Here is a 6000-nt window from a genome sequence, read left to right as displayed (position 1 = left end):
CGCAGAGCTAGGGCAGGAGGATAGGACGGTTCATGAAGCAGCTTGCATTCTAGCCCTGCTGCCTAGGGTACAGAGGAAGGCATCAAGGGCCCATCATACGTACAAAGATGGCAATTCGTCCACCTCAGAGAGCAGATGGGGCCTCGGTTTAACGTCTTACCTGAGAGATTTCACCTCCGACAGTGCAGCACTCCCTCGGTACTACACTGGAGTGTCAGCCTAGATTTTTGTGTTCCTTTTGGAGTGGGACTTGGACTGACAACCTTCTGACTCAGAGGCGAGAGTGCTGCCCACTGAGCCATAGCTGACACCTGACAGTGCAGACTCATTACCTGCTATGAAACCACACTGCAGACAAAGGCGCCAAATTTGAAACGGTTAATTCTTTAATGGCAAAAGCAATAATTGCTTTCAAATCAAGTTCCACCCAAGTGTTGACCCATGCTGTCTTTCTTCAATGATGTTTTACTAACTCTGCTACTCCTACCAGGTGCTCCCCGCCCCCTCCATAGCTGGTTGAAGGCGGATGTTGGTCAAGTGAGGTCCCTTGAGGTGCTCCTGCTGCACGAGTGCCACTCCCATGGGGCTGCAGCTCATCACTGCCACTGACCTGCAGGAGAGCAGACGGGAGGAAATTCAAGCCCTTATCCACGTTGTTCACCAGCCTATCCCAGGTGGAGCAGACGCTGGGGCCCAGAATTCGAACGGCAGCAGTTGGAGCTTCCAGCACAGCTGCAAAAGCGAGTGACGCAGGCTCACAGTGTGAGGGCCTGGTTGTCGTGTCCATGGAGGTGACCACACGCTCCAAGGTATACTGCAGAGTGCTGCTTCCTTGTGACAGGACGCCACACAAGTTGGAAGGGGTGTCCTCCAAACTTTCAGACACGGGCCGGCAAGACCTTGGCAGGCTTTCCAATACATTCTACAATTGCTATGTGCGGAAAAGAGTTTTCTTTTGAAGGCTGGGCCCCTGAAGTCAGCATCTCTGTCCAGCTCAGAAGAGCTTGGAGGTGAGCTTGCCCTCCACCAAGCCATCTCCTGGGCTATCCTTTCCGTTAGTCCCTGATCCTGCTCACGTACCAAGTGCCGACCCCTCTAACTCACTGTCTAACCCACCTCTGTGATTGTGCTTGGAAGGGAGTGGGGCATGTGACAATGCATCTTCTGGAGGGCCATCCTGCTCTGAGTCCTCTTTGACAGGGTCCACATGCTGAGAAGGACCTGAAGAAAGGAAAAAAAACAAGAGTTAGCATGGCACTGACAGGCTAGATGGTAGCAGATGGCAGGCTTCACTATGCAGCATGGATTTGGCAAGCTTGTTCAATATGTGATTGCTTTGAAGCAAATGAAAGGGTACGAGTAAAAGGCAGAAATTCTGCTCACTGTAGCCCCCAGCCTCGCCATCTCCAATTTTGATAGGCCAATGATGGCTGCCTGCTCCATCTCGCTAAGTGCCTGGTCCTCTCCTGGTCTTGCTTCTCTGCCTTGTGTTGTGAGCCATTGTTTCCTGCAGAAAGCATTTGTGAGTGATTATTGAAAAGGAATGTGCCTTGCCCCTCCCCTTCCCTCCCCCCTCCCCCCAAGCGGATACCTCCTATCGGAAAAAAATCTACGCCCTTACCTGAGGGCTCCCGAGGTCTGGACTCTCCCGCTCCTGGGCCTCTCCAGGTCTGCGCGCGCAGAGGCCCACGTATCTCAGAGGCGCAGGCGGTTCACAAGCGTCCCTGTGATCACGTGGGCCAGGCAAACCAATAGGAGAAGGGAATCCCCCTTCATACTTTTGACAGATAGACCTGTCAACAGTATGACTGGGGATCACCCCAAAAACACATCACAACATTAAATACATTTTTTTTTAAATCATGTTTTTAAAATGAGTTAAAATTACATTAAATTAAATATTTTAAACAAAAATGTAATTTTTTGAAAAAAATAATTCAAGTTTTTCACAGGGCTAAAAATAAACATACCTTTTTTAAAAGTATTTTTACATTATAAATGAGTGAAAAAATTTTTTTTAAACTTTTTAAAACTTATGCTGGTAAAGGCAGGCCTTACATCTGCTTTTACCAGGCGTAAGATTTCTAAGGGTTTTCAGCGGGCGGAGGTTCTGCAGAAAGCGGAACTCTCCCCCCGCAGAGGCCCTTCTCCAGGGCAGGCGTCCGATCTGCCAGGAGCATTCTTGACAGATCGGAAATGCCGGTTTTCAGCGCATGCGCTTGGCATGCCTGAAACCGGCATTTCCAATGTCCTTGCGGGTGTGTACACAGCCCGTACCCACCCGTAGGGATCGGAACATACAGACCAATATTTACTTAAATAGGGCAATGCAAATCGATCCATTCTTTGACAGAAAATCTTTCTCACCTGTCACCTTGCCATCTGCTTTTCATTGGCTTTGCTGTGACATTAGACTACAGTATTTACTGAAAGGTCCTAAGCGGCTTTAACGCAGGACAGCCTGTGAGTCTTTCTGCTGCTTGCACCATTTTGGAAAGGTTACTTTACATCCCTTGAGATGCTGTTACTCTTGGATGCAGAGTGGGTACCTCGGATTGGTGGAACTTTAATTTTAATATGTTAGCACATAAAAATAAACTATCCCTTTCTTCATACCCTTTTGTTCTTAAAACAAATTTTAAAATTGCTATTCCTCATCACTTCTGTTGGCAGCAACTCGTGATAAATTAATTTTATTATGCTGGAGCATTAAATTGTAAAGTACATTTTCTATTCTGTTGGCTCGTTGCCCATACTACAGTAAATCAGAAGCTATCTTAACTCTAGCAAGGTAGACGAGCCACACTTGAAATCTTTCCATTTCTAGATTTTAAAAGCAGACAAAGTTCAGACCGAAAGAACTAAGAGCTGTGGAATTGTAGCTAACTTCCACGACCACACCTGTGACCCTGGTTACCTCTCCTGCACTTTAAATGGAGGAATTCTGGAATCCGAACAGGAAGTATTTGAAAGGAGACAAGCTTTCACTCTAGCCAATGAAAATATGACAGCACCTTCATCTGTGAAAATATTGATCATATCGTTCCCTATTCATAGAATCATAGAATCATAGAAAGTTACAGCACGGAAGGAGGCCATTTCGGCCCATCGTGTCCGCGCCGGCCAACAAAGAGCGATCCAGCCTAATCCCACTTCCCAGCTCTAGGTCCGTAGCCCTGCAGGTTACAGCATCCCAAGTGCACATCCAAGTACTTTTTAAATGTGGTTAGGGTTCCTGCCTCTACCACCCTTTCAGGCAGTGAGTTCCAGACCCCCACAACCCTCTGGGTGAAGAAATTTCCCCTCAAATCCCCTCTAAACCTTCCACCAATTACTTTAAATCTGTGACCCCTGGTTTTTGACCCCTCTGCTAAGGGAAATAGGTCCTTTCTATCCACTTTATCTAGGCCCCTCATAATTTTATGCACCTCAATAAGGTCTTCCCCCAGCCTCCTCTGTTCCAAGGAAAACAGACCCAGCCTATCCAGTCTTTCCTCATAGCTAAGATTCTCTACTCCCGGCAACATCCTTGTAAATCTCCTCTGTACCCTCTCTAGTGCAATCACATCTTTCCTGTAATGTGGTGACCAGAACTGCACGCAGTACTCTAGCTGAGGCCTAACTAGTGTTTTATACAGTTGAAGCATAACCCCCCTGCTCTTGTATTCTATGCCACGGCTAATAAAGGTAAGCATTCCGTATGCCTTCTTAACCACCTTATCTACCTGGCCTGCTACCTTCAGAGATCTGCGGACATGCACTCCAAGGTCCCTTTGTTCCTCTACACTACTCAGTGTCCTACCATTTAATGTGTATTCCCTTTCCTTGTTAGCCCTCCCCAAATGCATTACCTCACACTCCTCCAGATTGAATTCAATATCCAACCTACATAGGATTACATCAGATATACGGCACAGAAACAGGCCATTCGGCCCAACCAGTCCATGCTGGTATTTATGCTCCACACGAGCCTCCTCCCGTCTTTCCTCATCTAACTCTATCAGTATAACCCTCTATTCCCTTCTCCCTCCATATGCTTGTCTAACCTCCCCTTAAATGCACCCATACTATTTGCTCAACCACTCCCTGTGGTATCTATTCAGTGTCCTGGGCCAATATTTATCCCTCAACCAACGTCACTAAAACAGATTATCCGGTCATTATCACATTGCTGTTTGTGGGAGCTTGCAGTGTGCAAATTGGCTGCTGCGTTTCCTACATTACAACAGTGACTCCACTTCATTGGCTGAAAAGCGCTTTGGGGCGTCCGGTGGTCATGAAAGGCGCTATAGAAATGCAATGCAAGGTAAGCATGCAGGTGCAGCAGGCGGTTAAGAAGGCAAATGGTATGTTGGCCTTCGTAGCGAGAGGGTTCGAGTACAGGAACAAGGATGTCTTGCTACAGTTGTACAGGGCCTTGGTGAGACCACACCTTGAGTATTGTGTGCAGTTTTGGTCACCTTACCTGAGGAAGGACGTTCTTGCCATGGAGGGAGTGCAGCGAAGATTCACCAGGCTGATACCTGGGATGGCAGGAATGACGTATGAGGAGAGATTGTGTCGATTGGGCTTATACTCACTGGAGTTTAGAAGATTGAGAGGGGATCTCATCGAAACCTATAAAATTCTGTCAGGTCTGGACAGACTAGATGCAGGAAGGATGTTTCGGATGGCCGGGGAGTCCAGAACCAGGGGTCATAATTGTTGAGTCTGTGTTTCCAAATGTAGTTATGCTGAATAACTGGACACAGACTACAGAAATAATTAAACAGGTCTTTAGTAATTGAGGGTCAGGGCTGAACTGGAATACACTTTGCTCCACAGGGTCTATATACCGGTGTGGTCACCACCGGTACTACAATGTACAGGAGCCATCAAAAAGTAGTCCATCACCTTAAGGTATCCTCTTAAGGTGGTACAGGTTACATACACTACAATTCCTCCCCTTTTAGCTTAACAGTGTACACCCCAATTTAAACATTACATGGATAACATATATACAACTTTCACACAAAACTGTTCAAAGATTCAGTCTCTGAGGAGGCCTCCTGATCCGGGCCGGATAACGCCTTTCAGGGGTCTCTGGTTCTCGTTGCTGGGGTGACTCATCCATTGGATTGAACATCATCATGTATGTTCGAGTCTGAGGTAGATGCTACAGGCTCAATAACTTCTTCAACTGGTGTCTCTGCCGTAGACATGGGGTCGACCCTTGTTCTCGATTCCACAAGTTGGTCAGCATGACGTCGTATTACGTTCTCTCCAACGTCTACCGTGTACATCAAGGGTCCTTGTCGGGCACGAATTGTTCCGGATTGCCATTTATCATTCCTATAGTCCCTGGCCAACACTGGTTGTCCTATTTCGAAACTCCGAGTGGCCTTGTTATTTATGTGCTGGAATTGCTTGTTTTCGACTTCCCTACGCACATTGGGTTTTAACAAATCCAACCGGGACCGCAACCTCCTGTTATAGAACATTATGGCAGGGCTTTGATTTGTCACTGCATGCGTGGCGTTTCGATATGCCATCAGGAAATTGTCCACCTTGTGTTATAGTGGAATATGGTCTTCGCTCATGGCCTTTATCGCCTTTTTGAACGTTTGTACAAATCTCTCGGCCAACCCATTTGGAGCCGGATGATATGGGGCAGATGTATAGTGTTTCACCCCATTCTTTTTCATGAATTTCTGGAATTCTTCTGACACGAACTGTGGTCCGTTGTCTGAACATATTTGTTCCGGCAGCCCATTCCTTGCAAATATGGTTCTTAGAACTGCGATCGTCTTTTCAGAGGTAGTGGTCGACATCTTAATCACTTCTGGCCATTTAGAATGTGCGTCTACTGCTATCAAAAACATGGAATCCATGAGTGGACCTGCAAAGTCGATATGCACACGTTGCCATGGGGTTGAAGGCCATTCCCACGGATGCAGCGGTGCAATTGGAGGTGCGTTTTGAACTTTTTGGCACCCTGAGCAGCTTTTAGTCAGATCCTCT

At 47.0% G+C, this 6000-nt stretch overlaps 1 long non-coding RNA gene across 2 annotated transcripts in view; it reads right to left on the bottom strand.

Annotated features, from left to right (window-relative positions):
* Positions 1-381: 381 nt before the first annotated feature.
* LOC147117851 (uncharacterized) overlaps positions 382-6000 on the bottom strand; it is a 68968-nt gene continuing 63349 nt past the window's right edge. For both annotated transcript variants that reach the window (XR_015078542.1, XR_015078541.1), the window contains 2 exons: positions 1384-1507; positions 382-1221 (listed from right to left, as the gene is read on the bottom strand). This is a non-coding gene — a long non-coding RNA (uncharacterized LOC147117851). The remainder of the gene's footprint in view (positions 1222-1383; positions 1508-6000) is intronic.

The sequence above is a fragment of the Somniosus microcephalus genome, chromosome 5 (assembly GCF_052327205.1).
Source record: "Somniosus microcephalus isolate GS21.2 chromosome 5, FLI_Smic_1.0, whole genome shotgun sequence".
NCBI classification, from domain to species: Eukaryota; Metazoa; Chordata; class Chondrichthyes; order Squaliformes; family Somniosidae; genus Somniosus; species Somniosus microcephalus.
Note: the sequence above shows the minus strand (reverse complement) of the source record. Positions and strands in the feature narration are given on the sequence as shown.